General features: G+C 40.4%; 1 pseudogene; it reads right to left on the bottom strand.

Annotated features, from left to right (window-relative positions):
• Nucleotides 1-11309: 11309 nt before the first annotated feature.
• Nucleotides 11310-20758, bottom strand: LOC146618846 (uncharacterized; annotated as a pseudogene).
• Nucleotides 20759-21093: the final 335 nt, after the last annotated feature.

Genomic DNA, 21093 nt, shown 5'->3' with positions numbered 1-21093 from the left:
AAAGTACCGCAGTGTAATCCATTTATTTCAACAAAGTAACTGTATCCTGAATACCACCTTTTTAAACGGTAACTGTAACGGAATACAGTTACTCATATTTTGTATTTTAAATACGTAACGGCGGTACATGTATTCCGTTACTCCCCAACACTGTGTGTGTCCCATATAATACAGTGGTTCTCGAAATGTTTAGGCTTCCTTCACCCCCAGCACATCACATAACCATAGGGCAAGAATCCAAATTGAATATAGCCTGAATATAGCGCCACTATATACTTTTTTGCTGCATAAACCATCTTCTTTCAGCTTTGGTAAGGTGCTCACTGATGTCCAACTGAACCCCTCTCCCTCCAACTGGTATAATTTTATATCCATAGCTGATAATTTTTAATTAAAGAATGTATCACACCAGAATTGGACACGAGAAGTGTGGACAATGCTGCCTTGTCTGGCAAGTCTTGATTTCAGCAGGACATTTGAACGGCAGGATCAGAATTTAATGTGAACAACATAAATGCATGGATTAATCCTGCCTGTTGGTAGAGGAAAGTTTGGTGAAGCACGACAGAAGATTTTGTTCCTGATGAAGGAAAACAAGACAAAGAGTGCTGAATTAAAAGAACCGTCTGCCCAGCTTCAACGCGCGAATGCTACTATTAGGGAGATGCAAAGGGATCTCCAAAACATGGAGCAAAAGAATCAGGCTGTCACGGTTGTTAAAGAGTGGACTCAGGCGCGGAGCTCAGAAATAATGACAGTGCATTTATTTACAGTGCAGCAAGGTGACAACAGTTCAAATGTGCAACAATGGTGATAGTGCGTCCCTCCTTCCGTGTAAGCCCGTGCGTGGTAGTGAGTGCCCGTCTCTCCTCCAAGTGCTTCCTTAGTGTCCGTGAATCCTCCGTCAATCCCAGGCTTAGTGCAATACTCCAGCGCTGTCTGTCGCTCAGCCACACCATTAAGTAGCCCTGCTGAAGATGGTAGTTGATTGGCAGCAGCTGGTGGATTGACCGCGGGTGCGGCAGCTCCGGGCGAAAGCACTTCCGGGTCGGTACATTGTAAATAGCTGTACTTTGTGTGAAGTTGTCTTAATAAAACAAAAAAGAATAGTATATTTGTTTGTTTTTCTTTATTATAGATCTATTCACATGTACACAGCAATCACATAAAAATGAAATGCAAACTATTTACATCGCACCACACAGCTGTCATCAATCTTTAACCACAACATGAAACATTACAGGCTATTTAGAGCAGCACGTTGTTTCCAGAAGTATTTCCCAACAAGTTCAGGAAGGCACACTTTACGAAAGAAGTCTTGTGCTTGCTTTAAGCGCGGTTTCCAGAAATCCACAGCAGGGAAGACGCGAGTCACAGCAAGGTCTCTCTGTGTCCACACAACGAGGTCACAGTGGCTGGCGCCCGTAACAAAGACTCAGCGTCTCTGTTGTGTAAACACGCCAGTGATTGGGGTAATGTGGGTGAGTGTGTAGTGTAGTTGGTGTAATAGTTTTCGACTCCACACAGTCACTGCTTTGCTGTGCTTCTGCAGCGTATCCAGTAATGGTGACAAATCCTCCAGCGTTGCAATAGGAAGCTGCTCTTAAGCGCAGAAAGAATTGTTTCCAGGGATTTCTATTTGTATCCAGCTTGGCGTGCAGGATCCTTTGTGTAATCTATGCTTACATATGTATTTTACACACAGACAATGTGAAAAATACAACACATTGCTATGGATTGATGCTGAAAGTGCTAATTGCACTAAAAAATTTAGCTGAAAAAAAAAACACCAACTAAATAGATAAGCATGTCTGTTAACAAAAAAACCCAAACGCTTTACCCAACTGGGGTTTTTCAACTACCTCAGGGACAAAGCTTTACCAAAATCTTCCAACTCAGACCCTGTGACAAGGTCTGTGAAAACCACGTTTTTATGCCTGAAATACTACAGTACTACACTCCCACCAGATGAGCTCATGCAGCCTGTCACGAACCGGGACATACAACCATGACAAAACAGGAGATGCACACACAATTTATTGTGTTATTAATTTAGATGAACTGTGCTAATATAGTATACCAAAATGAAAATAATAACTCAAATTTCCGATATTTGAGGTAGTGCTGAAAATAATGGTGCCAAATAAGGCAAGAAAAACATATTTTAAAGGTGAAATATAGAGGTAAAATCAAAAATAGTCAAGAACGGCCAATTATACCCTGGACCACAGAGGGTTAAATTTGAAAACGGTTTAAAAACAAACAAACATCCCCATTCTAAAATGTCATGTGACAATCTGATTCATAAAGAGTGATGATGTCACAAGGACATGTGATGATGTCACAAGGACATGCCTTTGATCCTTTGAAGTTTTTCTATAAATAGGGGTCAGGAGCAGCAAGTTTTAGTCAGTTTGTTCGCAGCCTTCAAACGTTCGACCAGAGATACATTTGAAAGTATTTGTAAACCTCTTCAGAGTCACTGTGCACAGGATTAAAAATGTATCCACGAAAACACCAACAAAGAATAAACAATCTTGCTGCCTCTCCTTCGAGGTCTGGCCGGCCACTCACTGCAAGAGGTAAGCCTGATATGACACGATCCATTGGTGCCTCATCAGTCCAAAGGACATTACAGGAAAACTCCGACCTACATGCAAAAATTAAACAAATTGAAGAAGAGAAGCTTCAACTGGAGGAGAAGTGCAGACAATTGGAAGCACGAAATCAAGAGCTGGAAAAACAACAGCAACGCCAGCCTTACACAAAAATTATTAGTGAGGCCTGGGAAGGAAAGTTTGGTGAAGCACGAGAGAGGATTTTGGTCCTGATGAAGGAAAACAAGACAAAGAGTGCTGAATTAAAAGAAACGTCTGCCCAGCTTCAATGCGCGAATGCTACTATTGGGCAGATGCAAAGGGATCTCCAAAACATGGAGCAAAAGAATCAGGCGCTCCAAGGAACGCTTGATGAAGCTATGGAACAAACTGCACAAATCCTCGGACAGAAAAAGGAAGGGGTCACACAAATGCAGGACCAACTCAAAGGCATAAAGAAAAAATACGAAGTGCTGAAAGTCAGGCTGGATGAAACAGAGTGCAAAAATAAAGAGCTTCTTCAAGAGAAAGAGCAACAGGAAGAAGAAAAAAAACGTATTCTCCAGGACTTGGAGAGAAGAAATGAGCAGTTAGAAAAGATGCACAAGGAAAAACAACAGCAAAATACAGATAAGTGCAATCTATTAAAAGAAATGGAGCAAAGATGCCAGAAACTTGAGAAGGAAGTTGAAGAAACAACCGATCAGCTGAGAACCCTCATCCTAGAGAAAAAAGTGGTCGTGGAAAAGCTCATGGAAAAGAAGAAAAAACGTTTCCGCTTCTTCTGGAGGAGGGACACTCCTGCTTTTTCTACTTTTTCTATTTTTTCTACTGCAGATGTCACCTCGTCTCCCTCCACCTCTGTTCCATCTTAATTTTCACCTCTCCTCTCCCCTTCTCTCCTAACACTTCTTCCCTCTCTCCTTCATCTTTTTTCACCCCAACCAGTCCCGGCAGTTGACTGCCCCTCGTGAGCCTGGTTCTGCCGGAAGTTTCTGCCCGTTTAAAGGCAGTTTTTCTTCCCCACTGTCGCCTAGTGCTTGCTCAGAGGGGATTGTTGGGGTTTTCTCTTTTCTTTTTTTTCCCTTCTTATTACCATTTTCCTTTATTTACCGATTTGTTTTGTTTACTTTTCTTTTACGTTGTTTCTTTATTTACTTGTTTAACTTTTTTTCAACTTATGTAATAAACTAATAAACCAATTGAATTTATCCTCTGCGTATTTTACATCTAATCTTTAAAGAATATTTCCAAAACATTTTCAAACATCACGATCTGTCTTTTGTTTGCTTGTTAAAACCCCGTAAATGGTGAAGTAAAAACCCTGTGATATGGTTTAAAACATCAAAATAGACTAAACAACTAGTCTAAAACTAAGAGACACAGGATAAAGTTGGTGTGAAGGTTTCAGTCTGTGAATGAATCTAAGCACCATCACCTTAACTTTAAATTCATCTCTGTTACCCTCTTTGTGACTGAACTCTGACCGTGAGCACCACAGCCACTGCGCACCAGTCACACGCACTTTAAATCCATCACAGTAAACACTTGGACTTAACGCTACAAGCGCCACTTCAACGACCACATGGGATCTGTACAAGACACAAACTGAAAGCATTGGGGGATATATTACACCACAGGTGCCGTATTTGTGGGGGTAGTTACAGAGGTTGTAATTTTTGCAACGAGACTTTGGCTTTAACCGAAGATGGGGCTCCAAGTTCTGCTTTACTGGCCGAATATTGTTGGTGAGAAACACTCAGTTGTGTTACATTGCTGTGTGTTTGTATAACGAGTCACTTAACTGGTGCTGTGAACATAAAGCAGCTTGTTGCCTGCTGGAGCATTTTGGTGTGTTGGGAAGCTGCTGAAGCAGAATGACCACACTTGAAAAATGTGTAGAAATTGTGAGCTGGCCTTAAGTGTATCAAGTACTGTGTGAGTCTCAGTTTGTCATGTCTCTGTGTTTTTCAGGATACATCAGGATTGGCTGGTGTTTGCTGCATGGGCTGCTTACCAGTAGTGTTTCTCCCTCTTTACTCACTGCGTTGCGTGTATCTCTTGATGGTAATGCACCCTCTGCTTAGCTCGCTGGATCTGTGAGCACAACTTTTGAATGACTTTGCTGAAAATAACTTGAATAATTTCTGCATTTCTCCTAAGCAGGTATATGCAGTTGATCATACATAAACGTCGCAAATCTCTCACATCTCAAAAACACGCTGTCACTCCTGTTTTTACCGTTTCTTCCCACAGTAAATATAAACAACGACAGTATTCAGTAAAAAACAAAGAAACATTGCAGATATTTTTATCATAACTCTGGTTTTACATGGCCGATCAACACAATTTAAAAACTGGTATAAAGTCCACACTTTTCCCTCAGTTGTTCCGTGGATGAGCCGAGGTCTCCCCTCTCGCCGCCGCCTCTGAACACACAAATACAAATTGCATGTGAAGCAGGAGGTGCAGATTTTTTTGCTATTGTTTTCTAAATCCAGGCTTGATCACGTGGAGGTATTTGGAAAACTTTTTTTGGCCAGCGGACGACTGTTGTCTCGCAGAAAGTCAAATCAAATGTATGCAATACACAATCAATTCACAAGAACACATTTAAACAGAAGGTGCCTGATTTCAACTAAACTAAATCATATCGTCACGTTTGGTTTTTTTCTTCTTTCTTGTTTTTTTTTTTTATTTTTAAATTAAGCATCTTCTAATGAGAGTGCAAAAACAGTAAAGAAAGAAAAAAAGAGACCTCTTTCCTCTCGATGGAAAAATGCACCATGTCGACCAATTTTTTAAAAAAAGTCAGCATCTGGGATTTGGTTGTTTAGGAAGAGGGGAAAGCAAGACAGCGAGAGAGAGACAGAGATCGATAGCCGGTTTTGAGATGTGGGAGATTTGTGATGTTTAGCGTGGAGTGTATAGTTAGTGTGTTGTGTAGTCATAGTTTTGCTTTGTGTGTCAGTGAGGCCACTAATGACTGTCACAAAGGCACATTGCAATGTAAACACTGTCACCAGGTGAAAACAGGAGCAGTGCTACACCTGTTGTCCTCTTGTGGTGGACATTTTTTTTACTGGCACAAGTAGTTTGTGGGGCATCTTATTGTGACACCTGATTGTTCTTTCATTTTAGTTATAGTAGTATTTTTAAATGGTTGTACCAAATTTTAAAAATGCCAGATGTATTGGTTGCATTTTCAGATAAATAGTTGTATATGTTTATAAAATGTGTGCACAACTTTTAAAAATGTACAATTTATATTTGCATTTCAAGTTATAAAAATAATTTACTCAACATGTCTGTGGTTTTGACAGTAAAAAAAACCTAACTACTAGGATTTTATGGGGTTTTTTTGTGTGATTTCAGATCAGTTGTGTTAATACAGTAAGTCAGTGAAAAAACCAACTAAATTCAGACACATGAGGTTGAGCTGAAAAGAATGATACCAAACAAGGCAGGAAGAAAATAAAAATGAAACAATCTGAGGGTGAAATACAAATGTAAAATCAACAGGAGTCAAAAATGTCCAGTTATATTTTGGACATCAGAGGGTCAGCCTAACAAATCATGAAAAGTTAGGTTTGGATTTTTGTTCACGACGGTGCAGATTTCTGACATTTTGTGTAATTTAAGCACGTAACAATTTGTGTGAAACTGAAGTTAGCACTTGGACTTAACGCTACAAGCGCCATTTCAACGACCACATGGGATCTGTACAAGACACAAACTGAAAGCATTGGGGGATATATTACACCACAGGTGCCGTATTTGTGGGGGTAGTTACAGAGGTTGTAATTTTTGCAACGAGACTTTGGCTTTAACCGAAGATGGGGCTCCAAGTTCTGCTTTACTTAACGAAAAGGCGCTCTGTCACCCAAGAAACACGCAGGCGCAGAGAGAGAGAGAGCGCGTCGCCCTGTAACCATGGCAACCGTAACGCTGCCGCCTGGAACAACAGCACGTAGCTGTCAAACAAAACCAAACAGTCCTGACCCGCGACAACATGAAACAGGAAAGTACCGCAGTGTAATCCATTTATTTCAACAAAGTAACTGTATCCTGAATACCACCTTTTTAAACGGTAACTGTAACGGAATACAGTTACTCATATTTTGTATTTTAAATACGTAACGGCGGTACATGTATTCCGTTACTCCCCAACACTGTGTGTGTCCCATATAATACAGTGGTTCTCGAAATGTTTAGGCTTCCTTCACCCCCAGCACATCACATAACCATAGGGCAAGAATCCAAATTGAATATAGCCTGCACTGAAAAAAATAATCAGTGGTATAAACGTAAAAAAATTATTGTAATCGGTTGCACGAAATTAAGTTATGTTTGGTTAACCTTAGTTTTTTATGTTATACCTGCACACATTTTTCTGGTAACACAAACATGACTTTTTTATGTTGTTATGTTTTTCATTCCGGTCAAATATTTATAGAAACCACTTGTTTATCAGACATGAACTTTTTGTGTTAATTGTATTGGACTACTATGTGTTATATTGACAAGATTATTTTATGGTAAGCTTATTTTATTTTATAACAAATTTCTAATATATAATATATAATATAATATAGTATATAATTGAGTGTTCAATAAATAAAACTAAATTAAGGCTGATCTTACTGTATGTACTGTACACTTTCTCTTCAATCAAAGAAATAAGCAAAACATTTTTGAACAATGACCTGTATTTTTGAAAATACTACACAGTTGTAACAATGGACTTTCAATTCAGGCTTCCAAAATATACATGAGTCATATTTGTACAATGCATCTCTTGAAAAACATTCCATAACATTCCTCAAAGTTATCTGCTGTAACCTGAATTCAACATTGTGGGGCCTTATGACATCGCGCTTATGTAAAAAATAGTTTTTTAAATGTAAGAGCCATAAGGTAATATGGCAACAGGGGTGTAATTATTAAAATGACACAAAGAAGAGACTTAAAATAACATTATAACCCACAGGCACACAACCAAGAGACCTAAACTGATTAGTATTGGCTTGCTTCTATCACTAAACATCACAATCACTAATACTAGACGATGCAATCTGTTTGTAGTGGTGCACCTTGGGAAAAAAATTGCAAACTGGTGAAATTGGTGCAAGGCACCATTACCATTGAGAAAAATGGACATTCAAAGTTTGAATTTTTTTTTAAAAGAGTCATGGCTTGAAAAGTGAAAACTGCAGTAATAAAGGCCCCAAGTTGAAAAGTGCCAGAAAAATAAGTTTCACTATGTCCTGCAACTTTACCAGTGCTGGCTTAAAAGAAAGGATGGTACATATTTGAAGAGGTAAACATGTTGTTCCCACATCATAACTGGAAAACTGTTCAATCGTACAGTCTGGTCCTGAAAACCTGGGCCTTCTTTGAAAGGCTGTTCCTTTTGAGCTCCATAACCAGTTTCTATAATACCTCGAAGGTATACTTTTCCAGTGGGTAGGTGAGGTTCAAAGTGTACATTAGTCCAAACAGCATTGCAGCTGCTAGGGTATAGTTATCCAAATCCTGCCAGACTCTCTGGCCTTCAAGGACTATCCCGATGTCCTCAGGGCTGCCATTGGCATCTCTTGACTTTATGATGTAAATTCCCATGGTTGTTTCCTTATTAGATCGTTGGATAATGGCTTCATCTGTGGCCTAGAAAATGCAGAATTCCAAAATTTAATTAAACAGAACACTGGTCAAAGAACATTATACCAAATCTTATTTTAATCTGTGTCACTATTCCAAAAAATGTTAACATTAACACATTAGGTGAACAAAAATGGATTCATTACAGCATGTGATTTGAGTCCTCAGAATGCTTAAAAAGGTAATGAAGTGAAATCTCCATGCAAAGAAGCAGAATACGGTCAGAGCATAGAGAGGTGTTCAACTATCAACTCCACACATAGAAAAATGCAGGTAAAAGAAAAAGAAAAAAAACGCACCCATGGTAAATTGTGAAAATCCCAGGTGATTTTCAACATACTCCTGGCATAGAGTGACAAGCAGCATTTTGTTAAAATTATTATTTTCCCTAAAGTGTATACACAAATTAATTTTTTTCTTACCTGGGCCGTGGGCTCCAGAATGTTCTGAAGTCTTCTTCCTATTTGTCCTCCTCGCCTTTTGAAGACCTTTATTAGTTTGTCAGATAGCACATCTATCTGCGAGAGTAATCTGGACTGCAGTGGCATGGTGGTAATGCGCTTAAACTCTGCATTTATCTAAAAAGAGAAGTTGTCACATAAAAATGCTGTCAAAATCTCAAATCTCACAAGGTTACATCCACACAAAGTTATATTACTATTTATTAGCTATGGGTCCCATGTTGCTGAGCAGTTCCATAGTTGCCCTTACTTCCAAACCACCCAAAGCCTGTTTGCAACCACAGCAGTTGCCTCCTTCTGGCCATTTTGCAGTTCTGCCAAATGACCCAGAAACGACATCTATTATTGTCATATACACATCAAGGTCTTTCATTAATACTTAGTTAAATTAGTTAATTTGACCTTTCCAGAAAATTTACCTTACAGAATGTGAGATAAGATATGCAAATCTTCACTAGTAAATAAAATAATGTTATTAAAACCTTAACAGTAACACCTCTACATAACAGCGCTAGACAATTGTTCTGAAGCAACACCAATCTGCCCTTCAGCAGGGATAAGCACCATATATCGATACAGAAAAAATAAATTTAACATATTTATATTGTCATTATTTTTTATCTTTTAAGCCCTCCTCTCAGTCTCTCTATAAATCAGTTAAAATAATTTGTTGGGTTTTTGTGTGTCTTTAACATGTTATCAGTAGATTACATTCACTGCCCCAGAACATGAAATAAAGCCCCACGTCATGCACTTCCTCTCCTAATGAGTACTGCATAGGTGTCATGCCCTAAATAAACCGACTTTAGTGAAGACACCCCCCCCAACACACACAGAGCCCACCCCATGGCAAACTAGCTTATTTAACTGTATAACTAAAACATTTTAGGTACAACCAGTTAACTAAATGGACACGAGTTTGTTAGTCTGTATTCACTGAGAAAAAACAAGCGGATGTGACTGGGCACACACTGAAAAAAAGCTAATGCACATAATATTGTCTCGCAGCTTAAGCTAGCATTATCGTTAGTTAACTTAAGGAATGACTTGTTTTTTACATTATGTTGCTCAACAGCAATTCATGAGAAAAACTTCCCCATCTAATGGATGTTCTCTTCGTTTCCTCTCAAACATGTAGTTTTCAGTTTACCTTGACAAAGTAAAGCTCAGCACCAAACGTAAACGAAGCGAAGACAAAAAATGGCGGACCGCCACAGTGAATTTTCCCTCGCAAAACACACCCTGGGGGTGGAGTTTCAACAGAAAACATAACTATTTTCTGTTATTTTGATATGACTGGTTTTAAAAGACTGAACATCCTTCTAAAACAAGTGAAAGGCGTGAGACTTAATTATGTTTAGACCAAAAATATAAATGATTCATGTTGGATATATTTACTGTATTTTTACTAATTTAACAACCTCATCATTGCATTAGTCGCTTTATGCTATAGCATTACGCTTACATTAGCTTGAAGCTCAAGGTCGTCATTTTATTTAATTTCTTTTTCTGGGCTTACAAACAGGACACACAACATTTAGATAACCGTTACACTGAATCTTGGGTCTGTGTTGAGTCTTCCAGCTGCTGACTACAGAAGCTAGATTGACCTTTCAGCATGTTTATAGCGGCTGTGGCTGTGCTGGTAATGTTACCGTGTGTGAGCAGTCACATTGGCAGCAGACATGTTTCAACAAACTAGTCATATCCCGGCCCTACATTAGCTTGTTTAATGGTTAAGACACTGCAGGTACCACCACTTACTACAGACACCGATGCAAGTTTGTAATAGTCTGTTAATTTAGACTGAAAGAATATAGAAACAATATTAACTCACATTATATATGTTAATTACTAATTTGCTTATCGCATAATTTCGGTTACCATTAGCTAACTGGAGCCTAACATTGGCCTTTCATGGTTTTCGATAAACAGCCCACATACCTGTAAAATAACAACACCCAGTAAAAGTCCACATATATAAAGGGTCTACACTCGTTCTCACTGGTGTGTTAGCTTTAAAATCTTATTTACCTTCAAGTGTAAAACTCCAGATGGTAGTAGATTTTCCAAAGCGAGAGACAAAAATGGCGGACAGCGCAGCCGATTTTTCCTTTCCAGGGGGCGGAGCTTGAGGATAAAACACGACTAACTTGTTTCTTTTCAACATGATTTGTTCTAAAAGAATCAATATTCTTAAAGAATATGTGAAAATTAAAAGACAAAAATATGTTTAGATGTGAAATTTAAATTAGTCATGCTGGATATATGAAGTAATTCTATGCAAATTCAACAACCACCCTATTGCATTTTTTTCAGTGTGAATATAGCGCCACTATATACTTTTTTGCTGCATAAACCATCTTCTTTCAGCTTTGGTAAGGTGCTCACTGATGTCCAACTGAACCCCTCTCCCTCCAACTGGTATAATTTTATATCCATAGCTGATAATTTTTAATTAAAGAATGTATCACACCAGAATTGGACACGAGAAGTGTGGACAATGCTGCCTTGTCTGGCAAGTCTTGATTTCAGCAGGACATTTGAACGGCAGGATCAGAATTTAATGTGAACAACATAAATGCATGGATTAATCCTGCCTGTTGGTAGAGGAAAGTTTGGTGAAGCACGACAGAAGATTTTGTTCCTGATGAAGGAAAACAAGACAAAGAGTGCTGAATTAAAAGAACCGTCTGCCCAGCTTCAACGCGCGAATGCTACTATTAGGGAGATGCAAAGGGATCTCCAAAACATGGAGCAAAAGAATCAGGCTGTCACGGTTGTTAAAGAGTGGACTCAGGCGCGGAGCTCAGAAATAATGACAGTGCATTTATTTACAGTGCAGCAAGGTGACAACAGTTCAAATGTGCAACAATGGTGATAGTGCGTCCCTCCTTCCGTGTAAGCCCGTGCGTGGTAGTGAGTGCCCGTCTCTCCTCCAAGTGCTTCCTTAGTGTCCGTGAATCCTCCGTCAATCCCAGGCTTAGTGCAATACTCCAGCGCTGTCTGTCGCTCAGCCACACCATTAAGTAGCCCTGCTGAAGATGGTAGTTGATTGGCAGCAGCTGGTGGATTGACCGCGGGTGCGGCAGCTCCGGGCGAAAGCACTTCCGGGTCGGTACATTGTAAATAGCTGTACTTTGTGTGAAGTTGTTTTAATAAAACAAAAAAGAATAGTATATTTGTTTGTTTTTCTTTATTATAGATCTATTCACATGTACACAGCAATCACATAAAAATGAAATGCAAACTATTTACATCGCACCACACAGCTGTCATCAATCTTTAACCACAACATGAAACATTACAGGCTATTTAGAGCAGCACGTTGTTTCCAGAAGTATTTCCCAACAAGTTCAGGAAGGCACACTTTACGAAAGAAGTCTTGTGCTTGCTTTAAGCGCGGTTTCCAGAAATCCACAGCAGGGAAGACGCGAGTCACAGCAAGGTCTCTCTGTGTCCACACAACGAGGTCACAGTGGCTGGCGCCCGTAACAAAGACTCAGCGTCTCTGTTGTGTAAACACGCCAGTGATTGGGGTAATGTGGGTGAGTGTGTAGTGTAGTTGGTGTAATAGTTTTCGACTCCACACAGTCACTGCTTTGCTGTGCTTCTGCAGCGTATCCAGTAATGGTGACAAATCCTCCAGCGTTGCAATAGGAAGCTGCTCTTAAGCGCAGAAAGAATTGTTTCCAGGGATTTCTATTTGTATCCAGCTTGGCGTGCAGGATCCTTTGTGTAATCTATGCTTACATATGTATTTTACACACAGACAATGTGAAAAATACAACACATTGCTATGGATTGATGCTGAAAGTGCTAATTGCACTAAAAAATTTAGCTGAAAAAAAAAAACACCAACTAAATAGATAAGCATGTCTGTTAACAAAAAAACCCAAACGCTTTACCCAACTGGGGTTTTTCAACTACCTCAGGGACAAAGCTTTACCAAAATCTTCCAACTCAGACCCTGTGACAAGGTCTGTGAAAACCACGTTTTTATGCCTGAAATACTACAGTACTACACTCCCACCAGATGAGCTCATGCAGCCTGTCACGAACCGGGACATACAACCATGACAAAACAGGAGATGCACACACAATTTATTGTGTTATTAATTTAGATGAACTGTGCTAATATAGTATACCAAAATGAAAACAATAACTCAAATTTCCGATATTTGAGGTAGTGCTGAAAATAATGGTGCCAAATAAGGCAAGAAAAACATATTTTAAAGGTGAAATATAGAGGTAAAATCAAAAATAGTCAAGAACGGCCAATTATACCCTGGACCACAGAGGGTTAAATTTGAAAACGGTTTAAAAACAAACAAACATCCCCATTCTAAAATGTCATGTGACAATCTGATTCATAAAGAGTGATGATGTCACAAGGACATGTGATGATGTCACAAGGACATGCCTTTGATCCTTTGAAGTTTTTCTATAAATAGGGGTCAGGAGCAGCAAGTTTTAGTCAGTTTGTTCGCAGCCTTCAAACGTTCGACCAGAGATACATTTGAAAGTATTTGTAAACCTCTTCAGAGTCACTGTGCACAGGATTAAAAATGTATCCACGAAAACACCAACAAAGAATAAACAATCTTGCTGCCTCTCCTTCGAGGTCTGGCCGGCCACTCACTGCAAGAGGTAAGCCTGATATGACACGATCCATTGGTGCCTCATCAGTCCAAAGGACATTACAGGAAAACTCCGACCTACATGCAAAAATTAAACAAATTGAAGAAGAGAAGCTTCAACTGGAGGAGAAGTGCAGACAATTGGAAGCACGAAATCAAGAGCTGGAAAAACAACAGCAACGCCAGCCTTACACAAAAATTATTAGTGAGGCCTGGGAAGGAAAGTTTGGTGAAGCACGAGAGAGGATTTTGGTCCTGATGAAGGAAAACAAGACAAAGAGTGCTGAATTAAAAGAAACGTCTGCCCAGCTTCAATGCGCGAATGCTACTATTGGGCAGATGCAAAGGGATCTCCAAAACATGGAGCAAAAGAATCAGGCGCTCCAAGGAACGCTTGATGAAGCTATGGAACAAACTGCACAAATCCTCGGACAGAAAAAGGAAGGGGTCACACAAATGCAGGACCAACTCAAAGGCATAAAGAAAAAATACGAAGTGCTGAAAGTCAGGCTGGATGAAACAGAGTGCAAAAATAAAGAGCTTCTTCAAGAGAAAGAGCAACAGGAAGAAGAAAAAAAACGTATTCTCCAGGACTTGGAGAGAAGAAATGAGCAGTTAGAAAAGATGCACAAGGAAAAACAACAGCAAAATACAGATAAGTGCAATCTATTAAAAGAAATGGAGCAAAGATGCCAGAAACTTGAGAAGGAAGTTGAAGAAACAACCGATCAGCTGAGAACCCTCATCCTAGAGAAAAAAGTGGTCGTGGAAAAGCTCATGGAAAAGAAGAAAAAACGTTTCCGCTTCTTCTGGAGGAGGGACACTCCTGCTTTTTCTACTTTTTCTATTTTTTCTACTGCAGATGTCACCTCGTCTCCCTCCACCTCTGTTCCATCTTAATTTTCACCTCTCCTCTCCCCTTCTCTCCTAACACTTCTTCCCTCTCTCCTTCATCTTTTTTCACCCCAACCAGTCCCGGCAGTTGACTGCCCCTCGTGAGCCTGGTTCTGCCGGAAGTTTCTGCCCGTTTAAAGGCAGTTTTTCTTCCCCACTGTCGCCTAGTGCTTGCTCAGAGGGGATTGTTGGGGTTTTCTCTTTTCTTTTTTTTCCCTTCTTATTACCATTTTCCTTTATTTACCGATTTGTTTTGTTTACTTTTCTTTTACGTTGTTTCTTTATTTACTTGTTTAACTTTTTTTCAACTTATGTAATAAACTAATAAACCAATTGAATTTATCCTCTGCGTATTTTACATCTAATCTTTAAAGAATATTTCCAAAACATTTTCAAACATCACGATCTGTCTTTTGTTTGCTTGTTAAAACCCCGTAAATGGTGAAGTAAAAACCCTGTGATATGGTTTAAAACATCAAAATAGACTAAACAACTAGTCTAAAACTAAGAGACACAGGATAAAGTTGGTGTGAAGGTTTCAGTCTGTGAATGAATCTAAGCACCATCACCTTAACTTTAAATTCATCTCTGTTACCCTCTTTGTGACTGAACTCTGACCGTGAGCACCACAGCCACTGCGCACCAGTCACACGCACTTTAAATCCATCACAGTAAACCAGTTAGTTTACCTCAGTTTGTTTTGCAGCACATTTCACAACATGCAAAAGCATAATGTGCCATGTACAGACTCAAAATCTGATTTAAAAACATGAGGACTGACCTGTAAGCTTTACATTTACAGTTTATCACATACCACTGAGCAGTTCTTACCTGTAATTCTAAGCCCTCTTCTTCCTTTTCTGGTTTAAAACATCAAATTAGACTAAACAACTAGTCTAAAACCAAGAGACACTTAAATATTAAGTTACACCTCTGGGGTCGCCGGACGCGTCGGCGCGTCAAAATCACATGACCAATTTAAGACGACACAGCTACAAGATGCACCGATTCAGAGGCTGTATCCCAATTCAGGGTCTGCAGCCTTAAAGGCCGCATTTTAAGGCCGATTACGTCACAGCGACGCGACGAAGGCCTAAAAATAAATGTTGGTTTCAGTTCTATGAAGTTTTGAGTATTTTGGATTAGTAGCACTGCTGTGTTTGTTGCATCATATTGCTGTAATTGTTTATATGCTTTATATATTCTGAGGTAAGTTGATCGATAGTGTTACATCATATTCTATAAGGATGTTATGTGTTTGTGTACTTTCTGCCCAGTTTGACCCATTTAGCAGAAGCCAGCTTGGTTCCACTTGCCTCTTACCCGTGATTTCAGTGGAAATTTCAAATTCAGGATCTGACACACACTGTTTCATGTCCTACACAGTTCTTGCAAGTTCATAGAAATTTCTGTTCAATTAGAACCAAATATTTGAGTTGATGGTTGAAATTGTTGTTGTAATTTGTGTTTTAAATGTTTTTAGATTGATGTTTTGTTTCCTTTACAATATTGTAAAGGAAACAAAACATCAATCAAAAAACTGTCCTCTTTTTCTTTTCTTTTTTTTATTTGGGCTACTTAAATTTATTTTGGGCTACCAAAAACTGAAGAGTGCCTGCCCGAAGGGTAAGTTTCATGTTGGACTCATGGTTCTTTGTTAGTCCAGTTTAGGACAATGTCTCTGACGTATGTATCATATCAAATATATGTCATATCAAAACAACCCCACACCTGCAGTTGTTTCAGTTTTTCACAGGTGTTTCCTGTCAGCCGGTCAACCTCACTCAGGTGGACATCCATATCAGCCAACCAAACGACAAGCTCCTCCCTCTGTGCTTCAAATCCCTCCCACTCTGAGACCAGGAGCTGAGAGAGAGAAAACAAGGGTCAATTATAAAGAAGAGCGAAAAGTGAAACCTCCTGAGAAGGTCTGACTCGCATACCTGCAGTCGACCTATGATTGGCGTTCACGTCATCCCAGTGGCGGCCGCACTCCCTCGCCACTGCCAGCAGCCAAGTCTGCAGGGTGCCCTGGAAGAGCAGAGTTAATGTTCGACTCCTCACATCTCCAATGGTTGTACACGTTGTCATTAACGTGGCTTCACTCCACATCAGCCGCTTTGCTAAAACACCGGTGTCAGCACATAAGGACGCTGTCAGCCTGTCAGCTACGTTGATTAGCTGCGTATATACGAATGTGAATCGCATCATTGGCTGGACTGTGGGATAAGGTGGCCTCGTTCTGATCCCATACGGGAGCAGCCAGCCACTCACTGACTAACACTGCAAAATAGAATTGTTAAAGTATTAATTTTAATTTCAATTCAGGTCAGAATTTTTTTCCGTGCGCAACGCAAATTTTCTGTGCGCAGAGACCGTGCCAGCAGTGCGCAATTGCGCACGTGTGCAGCTTAGAGGGAACATTGCACTGTAGGGATGTTTTCGGCAGCAGGAACTGGGAAATGACTCAAGGATGAGGGAAAGAGCAATGCAGCACCATACGTAAACATCCTTGATGATAACTTGCTCAAGGGCACTATAACAGGACAGTGATGCTAAGCACACAGTTAAGATAACAAAGGAATAAATGGTATATGCCACATTTCTCTAGAAGGCTCTGCTGTTTTTCCTGCAGCAGCACGCAGCTGTCCGAGCGGACGTTTGAACAGTGGAGAAGTTCCCACGTGAAGAACGACGAACAAAGTGCCAGCCACTGCAGCACCATGCTGCCTTTCCAATACAGTTACATTAGCAGATAATTTCCTTTTCTCGGGATGTAACGGCCACTAAACACTTTGCACACACAACACATTTACAGTAAACACTGCACACATTTGCTTTATTAGATTTTTACAGTAACGTTGCATTTTAAGCCTTTTAAATGGTCAAATAAAGTATATAAATATATTTCAAATGCATTTTATCTAACCATCAAAGTCTTAAGTCTCACAGATTTCCCTTTGGTAAACTCTTTCTGGGGGAATAACAGCAATGACAATGCAGGTGTTCAAGTACTGCTGACATTCCAAAGACTTCCTGTCCCCTCTAAATGACAAAAGCATTATTCCACAGTGTCAAGGTAACAGGATGAGCCTCATCTGCCAAATGCAAAATCAAATGTGATTTAAAAAGAGAAATCGAGCTCTTAGTTTCTTCCAGGTGCTCGATGTGTGTCCATATGCACCACACCTGCAGAGAAAACATCTGTGAGAGAGTTCTCCAGTGGACCGTTTGGGTTCATGTTTCAGACACATGAGCGTTTGCCACATAACCTCAGCTGACAGAGCCAGCACTCGGCCTGCAACCAGCAGCAACATCCCCACATGCTGGATCCACAAAGGCAGCTCCAACCAGTGGGACAGCCCCCCCACTGGTTACAGCCACACAGGGAGGCAAGCCGCCCACCACCCAAACTCCCAGAGGTGTCCGAAACCCCGGCAGCAAGACATTTATGTGGAGCTGTGTACCAGCACTAGCTCAAACACGTTGGCAGGAGGATTACCGTTTGCCATGACAGCCTGTACGAGTGGGGGGCTGCTGCCGAAGCTGTTCTTCCACTGCGCCCCCGGGTGTTGTGGTTATCCATGAACACACACCACTCCAGTGCAGACACCATCCAACCCCACAGCAATTCAACGCACCACCGCTGTTAGTGTGGCACAAATGTTAAGGCGGCAAAGAACTGCAGAGTTTTTCTGATTCCTCTCGTGTTTTTGTGATTCATCTGCCCCCCCCCCTCTCATTTCCCCCCATTCATAAGCTCCTCCTCCAAGTACTCCTCCCATCTTCAAAATACTCTCTCCCTCTCTGTCCTTCTGCACGTCCTTTTCAGCTTAATGTCTCTGTTGGTTGTTTTCTCCTTCCTCAGTCTCCACCTTCACAACTCATAATACGCCTTTACTTCACCTCGCTGCTTATCCCACTTTACTTTTGAATACTTCCTCATCCCACCACCAAGCCTCCTTGTTCCATTTCCTCTGTGCAGAGGCTGCCCCGAACACCTCCTCAGCAGGTTGATTACGGCTTTAGTCACCAATACCTCATCTCAAGTCTTTCCTGACTTCTGCACAACATTTTTTGCTGGTATTTAAGTACAGCCTCGTTTTCATCGCCTTGTGCATGTGTGATGATGTGCTTCAAACGTAAGACCTTAAGCAGCAGACTCCACAGCATGCCTCTGCCCAGGTTATCGACCGCTACATCCAGCCATGCTGCAAACCTGGAGGTCAGGCCCAGCCTCCTTGCCAGCCAGCCGTCCACTGCTGCACAGAGAACAGTGGGGCTTAGATGGGATTAAACAGTTCTTATCTGCACTAAGAACAGTGTGAAGCTCATATTCAAGCAGCCCATGCAGACAGTTCTTACTTGTCATATGGAAAACACAAGTGATAAAAACTTCATCAAAGCTTAATGGACTCCGCCATAATATATTATTGCTTATAGATAAAAAGCTGGTGTCAAAACATCATCACCAGGACCCTGAATTCACCCGCAATGTACATCAGGACAAAACATGGACTCACAAAGACCAGCACCTTACTAATACCTTAATAATGCTTAATAGTGCAGCATTGTTATAAAGTGCTACACTTATTTCCTGAACGTTTACATTAGTCACACATCACTGTCAACATTATATTCAAACAGACCATTTATACTATCATATATAACTCACTGTAGCTAATTCATTTCTACGTTACTCCCTTCCTTCTTTGGTTATTTCAGCACTACCTGCACAGTTACGTTGTTACATTATCTGTGCAAAATCGACAAAAATCTGTTTCTTCAGTTATTTATAAAGATCTGTTCAGGGTTTACGGATGGGTGACAAATTAAAGGAAAACTTAGCAAAGTCTCTTAGTACAGTTTTAGGATTAAAATAGGAGCTTCCATGCTCTGTGAGAAAAGAAGGAGGACAAATCAGGCCTGATTGTTTAAGACCTTGTATGTGAGGAGCAGGATTTTGAATTCTGGATTTAACAGGAAGCCAATACAGGAGAAATCTGCTCTCTCTTTCTAGTCCCTGTCAGGACTCTTGCTGCAGCATTTTGGATCAGCTGAAGGCTTTTCAGTGAGTTTTTAGGACATCCTGATAATAATGAATTACAGTCGTCCAGCCTGGAAGTAATAAATGCATGAACTAGTTTTTCAGCGTCACTCTGAGACAGGATATTTCTAACTTTAGAGATGTTGCGCAAATGGAAGAAAGTAGTCTTACATATTTGTTTAATATGTGCATTGAAGGACATGTCCTGGTCAAAAATGACTCCAAGGTTCCTCACAGCGTTACTGGAGGCCAAGGTAATGCCATCCAGAGTAAGAATCTGCTTAGATACCATATTTCTAGGCTTTTCAGGGCCGAGTACAATAACCTCAGTTTGATCTGAATTAAGAAGCAGAAAGTTAGCGGCCATCCAGGTCTTTATGTCTTTAAGACATTCCTGCAGTTTAACTCATTGGTGTGTGTTATCTGGCTTCATGGACAGATAGAGCTGGGTGTCATCTGCATAGCAGTGTAAATGTATGCTATGTCTTCTAATGATGCTGCCTAAGGGAAGCATGTATAATGTAAACAGAATTGGTCCTAGCACTGAACCCTGTGGAACTCCATAATTAACCTCAGTGTGTGAAGAGGACTCTCCATTTACATGCACAAACTGGAGTCTATTAGATAGATATGATACAAACCACTGCAGTGCAGTACCTGTAATACCTACAGCATGTTCTAATCGCTCTAATAGGATATTATGGTCGACAGTATCGAACGCTGCACTAAGGTCTAGCAGGACAAGCACAGACATGAGTCCACTGTCAGAGGCCATAGAAGGATCCTTTTAAATAGTCCAGAGTATGTGAAGCATTGTGGGTTAATTTATTATTAAACTGAGGCAGATAAAGTGCTTGAAGTTTACAGAATAAAGCGCTGTATGGTTAAAGGTAACTTTGAGTCTAAAGTGCCTTATGTGGTCAGTAAGACCTAAAAAAAAGTATTTTAAATAGTCTTGAAATGCCCCTCTTCACATATGGTACATGTATGATCAACTGCATATACCTGCTTAGGAGAAATGCAGAAATTATTCAAGTTATTTTCAGCAAAGTCATTCAAAAGTTGTGCTCACAGATCCAGCGAGCTAAGCAGAGGGTGCATTACCATCAAGAGATACACGCAGTGAGTAAAGAGGGAGAAACACTACTGGTAAGCAGCCCATGCAGCAAACACCAGCCAATCCTGATGTATCCTGAAAAACACAGAGACATGACAAACTGAGACTCACACAGTACTTGATACACTTAAGGCCAGCTCACAATTTCTACACATTTTTCAAGTGTGGTCATTCTGCTTCAGCAGCTTCCCAACACACCAAAATGCTCCAGCAGGCAACAAGCTGCTTTATGTTCACAGCACCAGTTAAGTGACTCGTTATACAAACACACAGCAGTGTAACACAACTGAGTGTTTCTCACCAACAATATTCGGCCAGTAAAGCAGAACTTGGAGCCCCATCTTCGGTTAAAGCCAAAGTCTCGTTGCAAAAATTACAACCTCTGTAACTACCCCCACAAATACGGCACCTGTGGTGTAATATATCCTCCAATGCTTTCAGTTTGTGTCTTGTACAGATCCCATGTGGTCGTTGAAGTGGCGCTTGTAGCGTTAAGTCCAAGTGTTTACTGTGATGGATTTAAAGTGCGTGTGACTGGTGCGCAGTGGCTGTGGTGCTCACGGTCAGAGTTCAGTCACAAAGAGGGTAACAGAGATGAATTTAAAGTTAAGGTGATGGTGCTTAGATTCATTCACAGACTGAAACCTTCACACCAACTTTATCCTGTGTCTCTTAG

The sequence above is a fragment of the Diplotaxodon limnothrissa genome, linkage group LG14, assembly GCF_057381915.1.
Source record: "Diplotaxodon limnothrissa isolate DT_005_m linkage group LG14, D_limnothrissa_male_GT1.1, whole genome shotgun sequence".
Classification (NCBI taxonomy): domain Eukaryota; kingdom Metazoa; phylum Chordata; class Actinopteri; order Cichliformes; family Cichlidae; genus Diplotaxodon; species Diplotaxodon limnothrissa.
Note: the sequence above shows the minus strand (reverse complement) of the source record. Positions and strands in the feature narration are given on the sequence as shown.